The sequence below is a fragment of the Eumetopias jubatus genome, unplaced genomic scaffold, assembly GCF_037043125.1.
Source record: "Eumetopias jubatus isolate StellerSeaLion01/CBP00866 unplaced genomic scaffold, mEumJub1_p1.0 scaffold_14, whole genome shotgun sequence".
NCBI classification, from domain to species: domain Eukaryota; kingdom Metazoa; phylum Chordata; class Mammalia; order Carnivora; family Otariidae; genus Eumetopias; species Eumetopias jubatus.
This window is the reverse complement of record NW_028274820.1, coordinates 60,354,576-60,374,920: the sequence shown is the minus strand read 5'-3', so window position 1 is coordinate 60,374,920 and position 20,345 is coordinate 60,354,576. Positions and strand designations below refer to the sequence as shown.

At 37.7% G+C, this 20,345-nt stretch overlaps 1 protein-coding gene across 2 annotated transcripts in view; it reads left to right on the top strand.

Annotated features, from left to right (window-relative positions):
- Window positions 1-20,345, top strand: part of HIBADH (3-hydroxyisobutyrate dehydrogenase) — a 104,000-nt gene that overhangs the window by 66,812 nt on the left and 16,843 nt on the right. The window lies entirely within an intron of this gene.

Below are 20,345 nucleotides of genomic sequence, written 5' to 3'. Positions count from 1 at the left end.
AGAGTCAGATACTCAACCTACTGAGCCACCCCAGTGCCCCAAATTTAAGGGGTTTTGAGATGGCAAGGCTGGTAGGGCCTGTCACCTATAAAAAGAATAAAAATCCTTTCTCGAGAAAATCATCCTTAATCCAGGACTCTCAAAATTCACAAATATTAAGCACAGTAAATATGAGCTAACCAAAAAAAGAAAAAGAAAAAAAACCCAGACCCAGATAAGTCACCAGAGCAAGAGTGAACAGGAACAATTTAATATCTAATAACTATGGATACTGAAGTTCCCCAAATACAATTCAAAATGCCTATATATAAGACATTTAAAGAAATAAAAGATGGAATTAAAAATAGATGGACAAGGAAGAGAATATCAGAAAAGAGTAATCAAATTTGGAAAAAAAATCATTGAAATTTATAAATGAATAGATAAATGACACATGGGAGCTAAAGAAAAAATTAGTGAATAGGAAGAGAGATCTAAAGAAATAACCCAAATGTAATACTGCAAAACTTGGAGATGGAAAATATGAAAGAAAGGTTAAGAAACATGAGTATATAGCTAGGAAGAAAAAGTCAAACATGCATCTGAGTGGAGTTCCAGATGGAATAGAGGGGAATGGGGAAATGGGCAACATGATTATGTCTGAGACTGTTCCAGAATTGACATAAATCCACAGAAACAGGAAGCACAAGATATACTAAATAGGAGTTTAAAAAAAAAAAAAAAGAAAGCTTACTAATTACATGGTTGTAAAACTGCAAAATACCAACAATAAAAGACAAAAAAGGTTTAAAATAGCTAGAAAGAAAAGACAAATCACCTACAAAAGAACAAGAGTTTGATACCAGACTTCCTCCCAGCATTATTGAAGTATAATTTGGTACAATAAAATTCACCCATTTTAAGTTTTTAAAGATTGATGAGTTTAGACAATTAGATATAGTCATGTAATCATCATTGCAATTAAATATAGAATATTTCTGTCACCCCAGAAAGTTCCCTCATGCTCCTCCCTTTTGAAAGATTTTTTTAAAGTAATCTCTACATCTAACGTGGGACTCGAACTTACAACCCCAAGATCAAGAGTCATATGCCCTACCGACTGAGCCAGCCAGGTACCCCTCCTTAATGCCACTTTGTAGTCACTCCCTCCCCCCAGCTCTAGGTAATCACCGATGGCTTTCTATTACTGTAGTTTTGTCTATTTTAGGATAGGTAACAACATCATGTAAATATGCCTGTGGGATTCATACAATATGTAGTCTTTTGTGTGAATAGCAGATTTCTTAAGAGCAACAATGGAAGCCAGAAGACAGTGAAACAATCTTGTCAAAGTACTGATGGATAATTTGTCAACTTAGAATTTGCATCCAACAAAACTATTCTTCAAGAATGATTGGGAGATTCCAGTTCTGGTTAAGATGGGGTGAAAAAGCACTGCCCCTTTTCTTCTACTGAATGTAACTGAAAACCTTGGAAGAACACATGGAGCAGCTATTGGAGAACTCCGAAAAGTAAATGGTAGCAGGTAGATTGGAGAAGGAAAACAGAACCTGAAGTACAAAAGTTCTGCCAACAAACTCCATGAAACCCTTCCCCTACCCTTTGTGTCTCCCAGCCTGGGCTCAAAGACAGTGTGAATTCTGGAACTGTGCATGAGTATAAACAAAAAAAGTTGCAAGAGAAAGGAACTTTCTGGTCTAAGAATCAGAAATAGGGGCCCTATGAGACAGAGAGAGGGGGGGAAATTCACTTTTGTTTACTCCTAGCACTGCCACACTGACAAGCCTTATTCCTGAAACTGCAATTTTGTGGTAACAGTGGCAGCCGTGCAGACTCTGAAAGATCTGAGCAGGGGACTCCTTCTCTCTGACCAGAGGAACTATGGTCAAAAGAGTGGGGAGGAATCCCTGTTGCTTTTTACTTTCTTTAATTCTTCTTTTCCTTGGCCCCAGATATATACCCTTTTTCAGGAATCGTAGGACATTATAGGCAGAGGACCACAAAGGGAGAATTGGAACTGGGAGTACTTGAGTGTCAGTGGGGGAGCAGTTCATAGGAGGGGACTCAAGAAAGGGGTCCCGTATGTTGTATAAATTGTTGGGATCCTCCAGAGTCATACAGCATGGATCTCATCCGAAACAGTGTACCAAAGGATGTAAGAACTTGATGGGTTAGACAGCCTTCCAAGTGTCAGACTGGCCCCTGGCTGATGCATGTGTAGAACACATTCAAATAGTGCTGCAAAGACTTTAAAAACTCAACTGACATTTGGACTTTAGCCCACAAAAGGCATGTTGCAATTTGGTTTGACCCTAACCTGGTTGCTTGCCTGGTAAAACAAACAGACAAAACCCCAAACACAATATTCTTCAGAGAATTTGAACAAGACCCAGAGTCTCATAATATTCCAGATATCTGTGATATGATGAAAAATTACTTGACATAGGAAGAACCAGGAAAGTCTGATAAATTCTCAAGTGAAAAGACAATCAAGACGCCAACCTTGAAATTTTATAACTGAAAAATACAGTAACTAAAAATTTGAAGAAAAAACCAAAACACTGAGTGTGTTTAAAAGCAGAGTGGATATGACAAAGGAAAGAGTCAGTGAATTTGAAGACAGAAATGACTTGAATAGAATTTATTCATTCTGAACAACAGAAAAAAGACTTAAAGAAATAAAACAGAGTCTCAGGATCCTATGAGATAATATCAAAAGGCCTAACATTTGTGACGTTGGAGTTCTAAAAAGAGATGAGGGTGTGTGGTACAGAAAAAAATATTTGAAGAAAAAAATGACTGAAAGCTCACCAAATTTGACAAAAGACAAACTTACAAATCCAACAAACTCAGTGAGCCTGAGAAAGGATAAACTCAAAAGAAACCCATGCCCAGATATAGTGTAATCAAACTGCTGAAAACCAGAGAAAAAGAAAAAAAAATCTTGAAAGCAGTCAGAGAAAAATGCATTGCAGGGCAACAATGATTGAAATGACTTCAGAGAAACCATGAATCCCAGAAGGCAGTGGAACAACACTTTATAGAGCTGAAATCAGAATTCCAAATACGGCAAAATATCCTTCAAGAATGAAGGTGAAATAGGGATATTCTCAGCTAAAGGAAAACTAAGAGAATTTATCTCCTGAAGTCCTGCTCTAAAAACATTAGGTACTGTACCTAGTAGAATAATCTTAAAATGTAAGATGCAAAAAAGTGTAGAACCACAAGGAGAAATTGACAAATAAGGGACACCGTCACAGTGGGACAGTTCAGTATACCTCTCTTAAGCAATTGATGATCAAACAACAATAAAAAATTGATAAGGAGATAGATTTGAATAGCAAACACAATGAGGTTGGATCAGAAGAACATATATAGAACCTCTTACCCAGAAATTGAAGAAGAGATGTATTTCTCAAGACTTGGAAAAATTAGGGGCACCTGGCTGGCTCAGTTGGAAGAGCATGTGACTTTTGATCTTGGGGTTGTGAGTTTGAGCCCCACATTGGGTATAGAGATAACAACAACAAAAAAAGACTTGAAAAATTATTAAAAGTTAACCACACAATAGACCACAAAGCAAGTCTTCAACACCGAAGCATCTATATCTTATAGATTGCATTCTCTAACCACAATGCAATTTAATTAGATATCAATAGCAAAAAAATAAAAAATAAAACCTTCTATACATTTGAAATTTAAAATCACATTTCTAAAGAATTCATATTCTTTAGGGCGCCTGGGTGGCTCAGTCGTTAAGCATCTGCCTTCAGCTCAAGTCATGATCCCAGGGTCCTGGGATCGAGTCCCACATCGCTACCTGCTCGGCGGGAAGCCTGCTTCTCCCTTTCCCACTCCCCCTGCTTGTGTTCCCTCTCTTGCTGTGTCTCTCTCTGTCAAATAAATAAAATCTTAAAAAAAAAAATTCATATTCTTTAGTCAAAGAACTCATATAAGAAAAAATACTTAGAACTCAAAATATATATATATGTTAAGTGGGGATGCAGCTAACAGAACTTTTAGGAAAAAGTAAATGCAAATTTTGAATGGAATTTGAAAGTATATTATAAGGAAGCAAGCTGATTATAAGAAGAAGCTTCTACGGGTGCCTGGATGGCTTAGTTGGTTAAGCATCTGCCTTCAGCTCAGGTCACGAACCCAGGGTCCTGGGATCGAACCCCATATTGGGCTCCCTGCTCAGCGGGGAGCCTGCTTCTCCCTCTCCCTTGGCTGCGCCCCCTGCTTGTGCTCTCTCTGTCAAATAAATAAATAAAATCTTTAACAAAAAAATAAAAAGCTTTTAAATTAAAATTTCCTAAATAAAAATGAAATATGTATTGAAGGATAAAATGAACTCAATATCAACAAAAAACAAATAATCCAATTAAAAAATGGGAAAAGGACTTGAGTAGACACTTCTCCAAGGAAGGTGTACAAATAGCCAATAAAACAAAAAATGGGGTACCTGGGTGGCTTAGTTGGTTAAGCATCTGACTTTGGCTCAGGTCATAATCTCAGGGTCATGGGATCAAGCCCCATGTTAGGCTCCATGCTCAGCGGGGAGTCTGTTTCTCCCTCTCCCTCTGCCCCACCCCTGCTGGTACAAGCATCCTCTCTCTTTCTCTCTCAAATCTTAAAAAAAAAAATGAAAAGATGCTCAACATCACTAATCATTACGGAAGTGCAAATCAAAACCACAACGAGGTACCACTTCACACTCATTAGACTTTAGGTTATTATGGAAAAACAACAACAAAAACAAGTGAGGATGTAATTGGAACCCTTGTGCATTGCTCATGGGAAGTAAAATGGTACACCCTCTGTGGAAAATGGTATGGTAGTTCATCAAAAAATTAAAGTATTACCATATGATCTAGCAATTTTACTTCTGGGTATATACCCAAAAGAATTGAAAACAGGAACTTGAAAAGTTATTTGTACACCAGTGTTAATAGCAATTTTCACAGTGGTCAGAAAGTAGAGACAACACTAGTGTCCATTGATGGATGAGTGAATAAACAAAATGTGTTATGTACATACAATAAAATGTTATTCAGCCTCAAAATGGAATGGAATTCTGATACATGCTCTAACATGGATGAACTTTGAAGATGTTATGCTAAGTGAAATAAGTTAGACATAAAAGGACAAATATTATATGATTTCTTTCCCTTACCCCCTTCCCTGTGTCAGTCATCAGTCTGTTTTCTGTATTTATAGGTCTCATTCTGCTTTTTTGTTTGTTCATTTTTGTTTTTTAGTTTCCATGTATGAGTGAAATCATATGGTATTTGTCTTTGACATATTTCACTTAGCATAATACTCTTTTTTTCTTAAAAGATTTTATCCATTTATTTGAGAGTGAGCATCAGAGAGAGAGAGGGAGAGAGAACCAGTGAGGGGAAGGAGGGGCAGAGGGAGAGGAAGAAGCAGGCTTCCAGATGAACAGGACCTTGGGATGAGGACCTGAGCCGAAGGCAGTTGCTTAATGGACTGAGCCACCCAGGCACCCCTAGCATAATACTCTCTGGTCAGTCCATGTTGTCGCAGATGGCAAGATCTGAACCTTTTTATGGTGTCATAAAATTCCATTTATGTGTACACACACACACACACACACACACACACACACACAGACAGACACACACACCCGACCACCCACCACATCTTCCTTATCCGTTTTATTTATCAGTGGACACTTAGGTTGCTTCTCTGTCTTGGCTATTGTAAATAATGCTGTAATAAACATAAGGGTGTCTATATCTTTTTTTTTTTTAAAGATCTGATTTATTTATTTGACAGAGAGAGACACAGTGAGAGAGGGAACACAAGCAGGGGGAGTGGGAGAGGGAGAAGCAGACTCCCCGCTGAGCAGGGAGCCCGATGCGGGGCTCGATCCCAGGACCTTGGGATCATGACCTGAGCCGAAGGCAGACGCTTAACGACTGAGCCACCCAGGCGCCCCGTGTCTTTATCTTTTTGAATGAGTGTTTATGTTTTCTTCAGGTAAATACCCAGTAGTGGAATTATTGGATCATATGGTATTTCTTTTTTAAATTTTTTGAGGAACCTCCATAGTGGCTGCACCCACTTATATTCCCACCAACAGTGCATGAGGGTTCCTTTTTCTCCACATCCTCACCAACACTTATTTCTTATCTTTTTTATTATAGCCATTCTGACAAGTGTAAGGTGATATCTCATTGTGTTTTGATTTGCTTTTCCTTGGTGATTAGTGATGCTGAGCATCTTTTTATGTGTCTGTTGACCATCTGTATGTCGTCTTTGGGAAAAATGTCTGCAGGTCCTCTGCCTATTTTTAAATTGGGGTATTTTTTTTTTTTGCATGGGTGTGTCGAGTTGTGTAAGTTCTTTATGTATTCTGGATATAGTATTTTCTAAATCATATTGTACAGGTTTCTCTGATTTTCCTTACCTTCTGTTTTCATTAACAAATCATGGAAAAAATTTTAATAAAATTTTTAAAAACTTTAAATTTCTTAATAAAATGCTATTCATTATTTTCTACATTATAAGACCTCCTCTACTTCTCTTGTTGCTGGAAATTTATTAGATGGTTATTATGCAAAGAACTTCAGGGTCTAGGGGAAGCAAATAGAGAGTGATGCGATCAAATAAAATGTGTGTGGAGGATGCACAGACAAATTTACTGAGTACTTATGGGTGGGGGTTGGAAATGACACTTGAGCTGAACTTTTGAAGAGTAAGTGCATTTTTGCTAGCTAAGCAGAACCTGAGCTGGGTGCTAGAGTTGGGAGTGAGGGTGGGTATAGCATACCAGGAAGAGACAGCATGAGTGTAGGAAGGCAAGAAAGAGGAAGTTCATCTTTTGTACATGGGGGAAAAGAAGGAATCATCTTGTTTGGCTAGAATGCCAGGTGGTGGGGTCAGGGGCTGAGAAATTAATCTGAAAAGGTGAGCTGAGATCAAGCTTGGAAGAACCTTGCATGCTATGCTGAAAAACTTGTAATCTTGAGTTAAGTTAGAGATGTTGAAAGATTTCAACTAGACAGATAAGATGGTTCTCATGGCATTGGTGACAGTTGGGTTCAGGGGAGAGTGTACAGGCAGGGGAAGACCAACTAAGTGTTGGAATATTTTAGGTGAAAGATGAACAGAGCCACAACCAGAGCCAGTAGCTGGGAATGGAAAGAAAAGAAACATGGGAGAAAAATAAAATATGTTTTGTTAAGATGGTAGAGTAAATTCATGTTTCAATGCACCTGTTCTGTTCAAAGTATATGAAAATCATAGAAAATAGTAATAGAATATACAAGAAAATAACTAGGACACAGTTGTGCTCCAAGATAAGATACATGTCTCCATGGACCAAAAACAGAGTGGAAATATAGTATATTGAGTGATGCAAAAGCCATCAGCTAGCTAAACTCTGGGTCCAGAACTGGGCAGTAGTGGCTGGGAGTTCTGTTCCTGGGTAAAAAGTACTCCATGTGAGTAATGGGGACTGGTCCCAGGCACACAGCTGGCAGACCATGAAGCTCAAATCCCCAGCTGACCATTGCCTAGGGCTATAGTTTTTAGCAAGCTTTGAACCTAGGACATGGAAAGACATTACAACAGTAAGACCAGGCACTGAACCAAGCCATCTGCTGGCTCCATGACAGGATCTGTGATTTCCCTAATATCCCTAAAGAGCAGGCACCCCAACCCCCAGCCAGTGTAAGAACTGGTCCAGGAAGCCAAAAGAGACAACTGTAAAATAGTAGACAGGGAGAAGCGAGCACAGATGGCCAGGGCAAGGGGTGGGGAGTAAACGAAAAGTTTTCCATTCACAATGAGCCTGCAAACAAATTCTACATACATAAAAAAGAAGATAGTCAACAAAATAACTGTACGTAAGGAATTATTAAATGATGTACTTTAGTAAGAAGAAAAAATCAATCTAAGGAGAAAGAGAATATAAGGAAGAATCATGAGCACAAAATGATTTTTTGAAGTCAAATTATTAACTTTATTGCCTTTTAAAAACCTGTTTTTGTGTGTGTTTAAAAAAAAAGGTAAAACTTTTTTTTTTTTTTTTTTGTCCAGTGTTTAAAAAACACTGGACAGTAAGATTTACTGTGTTTGGGGGAGTAGAGTGATATCCCCTAGCTTAATGCATACTAAGGTTCACATCATGTTTAAGAGAAAATAGAAATCGGGCGCCTGGGTGGCTCAGTTGGTTAAGCGACTGCCTTCGGCTCAGATCATGATCCTGGAGTCCTGGGATCGAGTCCCACATCAGGCTCCCTGCTTGGCGGGGAGTCTGCTTCTCCCTCTGACCCTCTTCCCTCTCGTGCTTTCTATCTCTCATTCTCTCTCTCTCTGAAATAAATAAATAAAATTTAAAAAAATTTAAAAAAGAGAGAAAATAGAAATCCTGAAAAACTTCTGATGTTATTAGAAAAATTTATAGTTAGTTATATATGTTTAAAGTTTTAAAGGATTATCATTTAGAAGAATAGAAAAGTGATTGGTAGCTTGCAAAGCCCACAGGAAAATAAAAAGGAACTTAGAAGACTTTTATCAATACAACAAAAGGCAAGAGAGGAGGGAAAAAGGTTTTCAAGGAAAAATGAAAGTAAATACAAAAAAGTGCTAGAAATATGTCTAATCACAATAAATGTAAGCAAATTAAATTCACTTTTCATGAAATTATAATTTAAAAATCCAGCTATCTACTCTTTATGAGATATGCCCAAGCATCTTTAAAAAGGAAAAGCTATGTCAAAACGGAAAGAAAATAACCCACTGAGAAAGTATTAACCAGAAGAGAAATTTCAGACCAGAATCAACAGAAATTAGTAGCTGGATATAGAAAGGTAGGAAGAAGTCAAATGACTCTAAGGTAGCATTTCCTGGAGCATAGCCCCGGAGAAAACTAATTCTGAGGATGTTCCTTACAAAAAGGAATTTCGTGATCAAATAAATTTGAGAAATGGTGCATTTTCCTATCCCTCTCTTGGAAATATTCAAGGTGCATATTGCATATTTAAGTCCTTAAATTCTTAGACATTTAACTTTGTTTAGCCAGGTATATTATTTTACCACAAAATCTTTAATCAATTTGAGGGACTTTTGGATGGGGATTTGGAAATGACTAGGAAAGCTCTCAGATGGAAAGAAGAGCTTCAGGAATCGAGAACTGAGGACCTGGTGCTGCTTAAAACACTCTCCTTTTTTCTGTCTTTATTATTTGCTTGTTTCTGCTATGCTTTGCATGTCAACCTCATTATCTTACTGCACACAGTCTTCGTGTGAGCCCTCAGCAGCCATAGCTTAGCAACCCAGGGCAGAACTCTTGGTTTTGTTGGATTTGCTTGGTCCCATGGACTAGTTACTCTTGCCCTAAAGATGGGATGCCCTTATTGTCCATGAGTACAGCCCTTTGGCCAGAGGGGCAGGATTTGTTAAGAGAAGGAGGATGGGAAAGCTTATGGGCTGGAAACAAAACATGGCCACCACATCACTGTAAATATCCATTAATATCTTGTGGCAGTCATATGCTGGGGAACTGACCTTGAGAAATGCTGCCGTGGGATTTCTAGTGCTTGCGAATCATAGTAGTTGTCTTAACTGAGCGAGGACACGTAGGAGGAAGAACCAGTTTGGGTTCTGCGTGAGGAGAGAATGGGAAGACAAAAGTTGTTTGAACATGTGGAGCTCATTAGATTGGAAATATTTTGTTTGTTTTGTTTTAGATTGGAAGATTTCTGAGCCTAGAGACTATTAAAATACCATCCTGCCTTGAAGTTGACTGGCACAGTGCTGTGTACTATAGTAGGAGTTCAGTAAAGTTGAATGGATGTATGCAGTCAAATGCTCTACCACTGAGCTATACCCCCTGAATGGATATATGAATTAGCTGCGATAAATTGATCAATTTCGCAAATTAGTAGAATTGGAGATGAGGCTTATTTTATAGGTGAGGGCACTGAGGCGCCAAGCTGTTGATTTGCACAAAATAATACTGTTAGTGTCAGACCTGGAGCTTGAGCCGAGGTCTGCTGTTCCTTCCCCACTGCTGCCTACTCGCCATATGCCAGACTTGGTCTTCTTACCTTCTTCTCATTGCCTGCTTTGGGTAAATCCTTTTTCTGATTTGCTTCTACGCAGGGGCTGCCTTTTTGTAGTTGGTCTGCCTTGAATGGTATGAATCTACAGTTCATGCAAAGGCACCACCATTTCTCATGCCTATAGGGAAAAGGGAAACTAAATAACCGTAGCCTCTTGGCCTAAATCTGGCTTCACAATTAGGGAAAGCAGCAGCCCTCACTTTGCTCCCAGTTATTATCTTGGGATTGATTATTGCCTTCTCTTAAATCTTGGAGCCATTTCACTTCACTTTACATCCTCTTATATTTTGTACCCCCACCCTTCAGCCCAACCGTGCCAAGACTCTAGGTGGCATCTCATTTTTATGAATGTTGGTAGGTATATATCTGTGGCACATATAACATGGTGGGATTTTTTTTCTCCCTACTACCATGTTTGTGGCTTAAGTTCACATACCAGTTTCTATGGATTTATAATCGTTTGCTTCTTTCTTTAGCCCAAGCTTTTGGTTTAACCCAACTTGATTGTAGATTTTGTGCTTTGGTCAGTCTCTTGCTTTTTTCAGCTTAACTCCTAGATGACCTCTCCTCAGAACTTGTGCATATTGTCTTTGGGGAAGCCACCTGGCCTAGTGAAGTTAGGATACTACTGGGAATCAGAGGATCTTAGTTTGACCCATTTGCCTCAACTGTGTACATTTGCTTATTTTCTATTAATTGTTATTTTTTAAATGGAGATTATAAGACTAGTATGGCTTTCCTCAGTTTTCTCTAGATAACTACATTTAGGGCTCATAAAAATCATTATATTAAACATTATCAGCATGTTAAAAGTTAATAGCATCTCACTGAAATACTCTGGGGTTTTAGTGTGTGAGAATCAGAATACCACCAATAAAAAGAAAATTTTTTTGTTTTTTTTAAATTTATTTTATTTTTAGTTGTGGTAAAATACACATAACATAAAAGTTATCATCGTAACCATTTCTGAGTATACAGTTCAGTTCAGTAGAATTCACTACATTCACATTTTTGTGCAACCATCACCACCATCTATCTCCAGAACTCTTTATCTTGCAAAACTGAAATTATATGCTCATTAAATAGCAACTTCTGGGGGGAGTCACCATTTTGCTTTCTGTCTTTATGTGAATTTGACTATCTGGGTACCTCATATAAGTGTAATCATGACAATGTATTTGTCATTTTGTGACTGGCTTATGTGACTTAGCATGATGTCTTCAAGGTTCATCCATGTTTAGCCTGTGTTAGAATTTCTTTCCTTTTTAAGGCTGAATAATATTCCATTGTGTGTATGTATCACATTTTGTTTATCCATTCATACATTGATGGACATTTGGGTTGTTTCCACCTCTTGGCTATTGTGAATAATGCCACTATGAAAATTGGTGTACAAATATCTCCTCAAGACCCTGCTTGCAGTTCTCTAGGGTATATATCCGGAAATGGAATTGCTGGATCATATGGTGATTCTATTTTTATTTTTTTGAGGAACTACCATACTGTTTTCCATAGTGGCTGTATCATTTTATATTCCCACCAATAGTGCATGAGCATTCTAATATCTCACATTCTTTCCACTACTTGTTGTATCTGTTTGGCTTTATAGTAGCCATCCTAATGGGTATGAGGCTTTGTTTGGTATTCTTAAAGAATAAATTCTGATTCATATATATTGAGCCAGAGTCTAGACTTGGAACAACAAGTTAATTGTTGTCTTTGTATTTGACATACTGACCAAGTTACAACTATTGGCTATGCACATAGTCAGGAGGTAGGGTGTATTAAAGGGTAAGGAGGGAAGGCTATCTATGAGATGGTGATGTATGTGGCTTGTTCTTTATTTTCAATGAAAGGGGCAAGAAATATTTTTTATTGTTTTTTAAATTTTTTATTATGTTAATCACCATACATTACATCATTAGTTTTTGATGTAGTGTTCCATGATTCATTGTTTGTGCATAACACCCAGTGCTCCACGCAGAACGTGCCCTCTTTAATACCCATCACCAGGCTAATCCATCCACCCACCCAAGAAATACTCCTTTTTGCTATGATTCATTTTCGTGAAGCCAGATGAAGAGTTCTCCCCACTTACACTGTCAACATTCAGTAGTTGCCTTTATCACATATTTGGTCTCACAACACTTTGTAAAAGTTTTATTACACAGGTTTTAGTACTTGAAGTTGACCACAAATATAATGATTTTTTATTACTTCCTATAGGAGTGTTTTTCTACTCAATAAGGAAATAGTGTGATCCAAACCCTGTGTAAACAGCACGTCCTTGATCCTCATGCAAATCTGGTTACTCTTCCTTAATGTTATGTTGTGCAGCATCAGAAATGGTTACAGAACAATATATAATAGCTGAGCGCCTAGAAAGAATGAGAGTGGACTGAGTCCAGCTTCCATTTAGAAGCACCACTTCTTCCACTATGCCCACTCCAAAATTCAAGAGTCTAGATTCTCAAAGGGATTCCTGAGTGGTTTCCAGAGATGATAATTCCTCGTTAGCTGAGTGTAGCTTTTTAGCACCACCTTCTCTTTAGTTTCTTGCTGTCCTCAGTTTACTTTGGTTTGCTATGAGGTTATCATCTTGCCTTTTCTTACTCCTTCTTACTCTCTACCCTCCCTTCTCTGTCAGCCGCCACTTTTTACCTACCCCCAAAGTTGTAAAGAATATATGTGAACAATCAATTCTCTGTAAAATAGAAGGCAGGTGATCGTCACACTTGTTTTACTTCTCAAGCAGACTGGAGGGGGGAAGCCCGAGTGGTGTGGAATATGGCAGGAATTGGATTACTCAAAATCTGGTTGTTGGCCTTGTGATTTTTAATGCTGAATGCAAGGAATGTATAGAAGATACCAGATTCCTATTACAGAAAAATGTTGCAAATTATGCAGCTCCTAAAGAAAGTCAAATAGAAATTAGAAAAGTCTAATAAAGTTGCAAGATATTTAATGAAAGATTTTTTTTAACTTGGCTTTTAGAAATTAATTTTAAAGCTGAAAGATACATTGTCTACAAGGTGGAGTTTTTAAAATCACAGTCTCCAAAGGCATTAAGTTAACTTTCTCCTTGGACTCCAGACATTAAGCTATCAGAAGCCAAGACTTTCATTGCAATCCAACACTGTGCACCATCTTCATCTGGGGTGAATGTCAGGGAATTGGTTTTTAAAGTGATTTTCAAAATGAAAGCAAACCATTTTGTTTTCTGATTTACCGTACCCTTTAAAAACCCCACTCTCTTTCTGTCTGATGGCTTCCATACTGCACTCACTGGTCCTTCTCAAGCCCGCCCAGCTCCATGTGGAACGTTCTGTTGCTCTTTCAGCATAAGCAGGTCTATTGTGATATTTATCTGAATTCAAACAAGGCTAATTAAAAGAGCTGCTGACAGTTGTTGTGATCTGACTTTGACTGCAGCTTGATGGTCATTATGGGTAAATAATGAACCAGGTCTGCAAATGTAGCAGCTGCCAACTTGGGATAGAAGAACGGCTATTGCTTCCAATTTAAGGATCTATCGACCGCTTCCCTTCTCCCTGCAGATCTTCTGCAGAAAACTAATGTTTTCTGCTGCTGTGTATTGTGGTTTCAGCTGTTTCAGATATAGCCTATAATTTCCTTCTTTAATATTTAACTTAGGACATTATTAGCTTTCAGAGTTAACAACTTTTCTATTTTGAAGAAGTTCGGCTTTGTCCTTATGCATGCTATTAACTAGCTAACCAGCTGTAGTATATTTATATGTGTTTCATTTATATTAGGCAGGAAACAGCTAGTCGTAGAAGAACAAGGTATAGCTTTAGGAAGATGTTTCAGAATCCAGTGTAGATGTTTTGTTTTTGGTTTTTGTTTTTAAGAGATAGATGCCTGGGGCGCCTGGGTGGCTCAGATGGTTGAGCGTCTGCCTTCGGCTCAGATGATGATCCCAGGGTCCTGGGATCGAGTCCCACATCGGGCTCCCTGCTCAGTGCAGAGCCTGCTTCTCCCTCTCCCTCTGCCAGTCCCTCTGCTTGTGCTCTTCTGTCTATCTCTCTGTCAAGTAAATAAATAAAATCTTCAAAAAAAAGATTTAAAAAAAAGAGATAGATGCCTGTCCCTTGCTTTTGTTTTTTTGAAGGTAAGACACCTGCTGCCAAACCTGTTTCCGGTTTTGTTCACCTCATCAGTGACTTCTGAAATATTTTGATGCAAAAGCTCTATCAGTGCAGAGGAACTTCAGTGACTTTCATTAAAATGCAATATTGAATGTATTGTCACTCCATTATGAGCTTTTCCTTGTCCTATTAGCAAGTAGGGACAGGTGCATTAAAGGTAAGAGAAAAGGCAAATTGCATTCCTAGATTAATATACTTTCCCTGCAGATTCCCCACACTTATAAAATATAGCTTCTGGATTTAAAAGTCACATTCTAGAATTTAACACCAGCGAGTACTTAACAACACATCCCTAGCATTTGTTCACCTGCCATGGAAAAGGCTATCTGCATTATGTAAAGCACGAGGGTACAGTGGTGCTTTGTGCATAATGCAGCAGAGCTTCGAGATCTTGCTGGGAGGAAATGATCCCAAACATGCCCCTGAAAGACAAGTCTTACTTTGAAAAATAATGATGAAAAATTGCTTATTTCTCCCATGTATTTGTGTCTGTGTTTATTTCAGGAAAAACTAAGTAAATTTTGTTTCTCTGACTCTAGAATAGTGTTGAGAGTGTTTTTGCTTTTCTGTTTCTAGCACGGATAATGCCAGAAATAGTGTTAACAAGGGGTTATGTTATGCTGGCTTATGTTAAACCAGATCACCCCCTAACATGTGCAGAGCCATTCATCTGTGTCACCAAAACCCAAGAGAACATCTGACATGGACTCTGAAACAGAAACAGTGATCACTTACAAATCAAACATGGCACGCTCTAAACTGATTGTGCATGGCAATCTTTTCTAGAAAGGACAACTAATTGAACATGATAAAGTGTAAAGTTAATTAACACCCTTAAATTTGTTGATTACTTTCACGGGATTATATTGTTCGATGAGTAGCAGCTTTCTGTCCCAGCTGTCGCCTTTTTCAGCGAATGTCGCTGGTAAACAATAGAGACACCATAACAAGTCGTAAATGGTCCCTGTGACAGCAGCCCCTTGTGAGGCTGCATCTGTAGAAAATGATTAGAACAATTGCATTTTAAAGACGGCTCACATTGCAGCCCAAGTCCCATTGGTCCTCTTCTTGATCTCTTTTGATGGCAGACTGGTTAAAACATTTAAGTTCTTTTGAGTAAATTAAGTGATTTACTACGTTTTGCTATATATCAGTGAGAGTGCTTTGGTGGCAAGATTTTTTACAGTATCAAAAACAAATATAATTTGATTGTACTTTTTAGATTTCAATCTCTTTCCTCTCTGGATTTGAAGGCCTCTTTCTGATAGTCCTAGAATTGAAAATGATCTCCTTATTTGTGACTTGTAAATGGTTATTCTAAATTATTGGCACTTGCGTAATGGATTTTCTGTCATAACCCTTGGTTCAGCTTCTCAGTAGGGATAAGTTCCAAATTTCAGTTCTTTGTTGCTCTTAGGCCATAGACCTTGACATATTCAGGCCTAGTATAACTTGTTATATTTAATTTTATTTTAATATTTAAAAATTTTTTATAACATTTATGTGATAACCGTGTAAAATACCTTTCCAAAGTATTCTTTCATTTGAGCTGCAGAGTATGTATGGCAAGTGATTTTATCACTATCTTCAGAGGGAGGAACCAAGATTGAAAGGTGTTATACCTTGTCCAAGTGGGGTGACCTTGAATTGTGACCTCACTCCAAGTCTCTTAACTCAGATTACATATTCTTCATTTTTTTGTGTTTTCATAGTAATGTCTCCATACATGTGCACTTAAACTTACGCATGTTTATGCAGCAGTAAGTGAACGTGCCATTACCGCATATGGAGAATCATCCTACTCCAAAGTTGAGCTTTTTTGATAAGCTAGAAAACATTGTCTTAGTCTTAATTAGTATTCTTGGTTATTTTAGTAACCATTGATTTCTTCTTTGCTCACCTCCTAAAAAGACAATGAACATTTATCACACACATGTTATATGCTGGGTGCTGAGATTCAAACAGCTCTTGCCCATAAGGATCCTTACGAGACACACCAGAAAAATCATTGATTAGAGTAGTGTAAGTGCGTTATTACAGATACCACTAGAAATGTTACAAAAATAGAGAAAGGGGATTATGGTCATGAATTGCTTCTTAGAGTTAACATGAGTCGAGTGTTGGGAGATAATCAGGAGTTAGCCAGGCAAAGGAAAGCAAGGGAATTTCATACAAGGGAGTTGTGCAAGAAAGGCATGGATACATGGGGTTTTGTTGCAGGGAGTAGATGAGAAACCCAGAGAAGTGGTTAGAGCCCATTGACAAGAAAAGTAAAACTTAAAAAGTCAGAAACCATTTTAGGAGAAAAAAAAGAAAGTTCATTGTCTCCTACGACTCAAGACCAAAGGGAAGATACAGTGAGTTATGTAGTTCTTCTTTTTGGTGAACATAAACATACAAGTACTTCAGAAAGAATAACTTTTACTTAATAGAAAACAATAATGTGGGGAGCCTGGGTGGCTCAGTTGGTTAAGTGTCCGACTCTTGATCTTGGCTCAGGTCATGATTTCAGGGTTGTGAGATCGAGCCCTGCATCAGACTCCCCACTGGACATGGAGCCTGCTTGGGATTCTCTCTCTCCCTCTACCCCTACCCCCTGCTCGAGCATGTGAGCATGCATGCTCTCTCTCTCTAAAAAAAAAAAAAAAAAAAGAAAGAAAGAAAAAGAAAATAGTGAGACGCTATATAGAAATGCTGAGTAATAGTGAATAATGAATGCTTCAGCTGCTGGTTATGTTCATGTTGACACATAACTTGAAACTTAAGCCTGTTTTGGTTCTTATAACAAATAAAACTGCCAAAGATTGGGACACAGATAAACATAAAATATTAGACTGAGATGATTATTGTTAATCTTGACCTCTATTGCAGATGGGCTGAATTAGAAAAAGATATAAAACAAGAATTGAATTACCTTGAAAAAATTACTACTGCTTTTGATATAAAAATATGATGAACATTGTCTTATTTCATTTACCATCTCCTGCATAAAGTTCCAAATGAGAATTTTTTAAACCATGTAACTCAAGGAAGAACTCCATTTTCCTTGAGGCTGCTTTATTCCTCTCCCAAATAGTGTTTGCCGGGACTTCTAAGATACTCAGACCCATATTTGAAATTCATTGTGAAATCTTTTGGTTTCATTTTTGTATTTGTTCTTAATTCTGATTCTCAGTTTTCTAATTGTTTTCATCTAAAAAAGCAAACTTAAGTTGTTTTGTGAAGAGGGATAGGGTTTTATGTATATTTAGATAACAGGCAGAACTCAAGTGTCCATATATAAAACATACAAAATTATTTGCTCAGCTCGTGTTGTTTTAAACTGCTCTGAACACGATCTGCAAATAGATTCAGAATACCTATACTCTTTTTTTTACATTTTATTTATTTATTTTAAGAAGGGAGGTAAACTTTTTCTTTTCTCTTAGATTTTATTTATTTATTTGAGACAGAGAGCACAAGTGGGGAGGAGGAGCAGAGGGAAAGGGAGAAGCAGGCTCTCCACTGAGCAGGGAGCCCGAGCCAGGGCTCAATCCCAGGACCGTGAGATCATGACTTGAGCTGAAGGCAGACGCTCAACAGACAGAGCCACCCAGGCGCCCCCAGAATACCTATATTCTTACCAAAGTTTTCAAAGCCTACCCACAGTTGATGGCAAGACCATTACTCTTTGAGAACAATTTGTTTCCTTTTTCACCCTTTCTCTTTCTGAGAACTCATTAGTCTTTCAATGATGAGGTCAAAAAATGGAAGGAAAGAGGGAATCAGGATTTGGTGGCGATTGTCCTCATCCATGACACTTGGTACATGATGCTGCCTTTTGGCATTTACTTCTGAGTATATGTCTCTTTTCCCTAACTGTATTTTATACCTTTTGAGGGCAAAGACTGTGTTTTATACCTACCATGACCTTACGTTTTGGACTCTCTGGATAGTTGTATTTCAAATATTCTCCTCAGCACAAGGATGGAGCAAATTGTTAAAGGCGCTGAACAGATAATTGCTGATGATATTTTTCTTCTTTGAACCTTCAGATGACTATATGCAGACCTCTCCTGTAGTATTCATCTTTTACTATTTATAATTGTTCACCTTCTCTCTTCTTCATACACATGTACACACTCACCTCCACCACCACAAACACTAGGTTTCAAACTCCTTGAGGACAAGGACAATTTCTTCTTCCTTCCCAGGGTTAAGAACCACTGACAGATGGCTCTCCCATGGTCAGATTTTTTTATGTCCACCATAAATAGGAGTGGAAGGAAAGAAAGAAGGAAGACAGGTTAGGTAATGGAGGCTTCCTGTGATACCTTTGAGAGAGAGAAAAAGAGAGAGAGGCTGACTGAGACTTGGATTAGATGTAAAGTGTTTTTCCCCTCTAAGATTGATTGAAATTGAAGCAGACTCCAGAAGTGTTAGGTGGCTATCCCCTTAAAAACAGGGTAGTCTAGCCACCTGTTTTGAATGGTCTGGGCATTTGCCTTTTCATTTGTACAAATGAGTTCAGTTTTTCTGATTCTGCGGTCATGGGAGAGAAGCACTAGAGTTGTAAATGCTGTAATACAGTTAAGTACAGGATATATTTCGATTTTATGTATACAGTTACTAAAGTGTAAGGTTAAACTACTTGTCCCAATATTCTAGCAACTGCACAAGTATGTAGTCTGTTTTCCTGTTTTGGGAAGTAGACTTGAATTACAGTGGCATGGCCATATAATAAATGTATTGTTTATTATTGATAGACATCAAAATCTGTACAGTGTCTTCTGAAATCCATAGAATGTCTTACATAACTTTAGAGTTCCACCTTCCTAGGTAGTATTTCCTAAGCTCAAAATGGTTACATTTATTGTAGGATTACTTAGGTCTTAATTTTGCCTTTGCAATGGGACCAGGCTTCATAGTGTCACACATATAGAGGAATATATATGGAAGGACAGCATTTGGTCCCAAGGAATGCCAAACCTTTAGGATTACCCAGTTTAGTAAGACCCTGACATTGGAGTGTAGGTTATGAAAAAGTCCTAATGATGATGCCACCACATTGAGAGAAAGAGAGTGGAAATACCACAGACTTCTGAATTAAAAGATGAGTTATTATTTCTTTTGTGGTCTTTCTTGCTTAAGTAACTTACTTCTTCTTTTTGAAATATGTGTTTGAACAAGTGAGAAAGTACACCTGTCAAGAGATTAACCAGCTGAGAACCATTGTCAGCATTAATTTTCCTTTAATAAATGACTCTGTGAAGCTGTTTAGCAATCTGTAATCTAGATACAAAGCTATTGACCTATGATGGATAGTGCCGGATTTGTTTGTAAGCTTTGACTTAAATCGTCTACTTAATTTTCCTAGGTCAGATCAACAGGATTAGGAGTAAGGATGGTTATGTGGTTTGAATAAAAATGGCTATAGAAATTGAGCAAAATAATTGTAAAACAGTAATAATGATCTACCATCTTAGTGAAGTAAATTAGAAACTAACAAAGTGACAGACACTTAAACTTCAACATTCTCAGAATGTTCAAAGGACACAGACTGGCTAATTAAAAGCATTTGTTATAATTGGGTTTTTGTACATAATCATTTCCAAAGTGTGTCTGAAAATATTGTGAAATAATGTAATTTAACCATATATGTGAGCATCTCAGGTTTTCGTAACACATGGGCATTCCCTCTTCCACAATTATTTGGCTAACATAATGCTGACCTCTTTTGCTTTTAATAATTAGTTAAAATAGCATGAACTGTAAAATGGAAAAGGCTACTTGACTTGGCAATAGCAAAATATTCACAATTTCAGTGAAATAGGGATCTCTTCACTTGGGCTTTTTATATATATAAACTATGTATTTCATTGAATAAATTAAATTAAAAAGTAGGCCATTACTTGCAGTTGTCTGTTCTAACGGCCAGGTTTGATACATAGCACAGACAATTACGATTTCTTTATTCCTAGCTGTACTATAAAATAAAGTGTAAAGGCAAAAACTGTACTAATATAGCTCTTCCACATACTTCCCTGGTTTTGATCAACAAAACCTAACTTGAAAGTTATGAATTAAAATTTCTCTAATA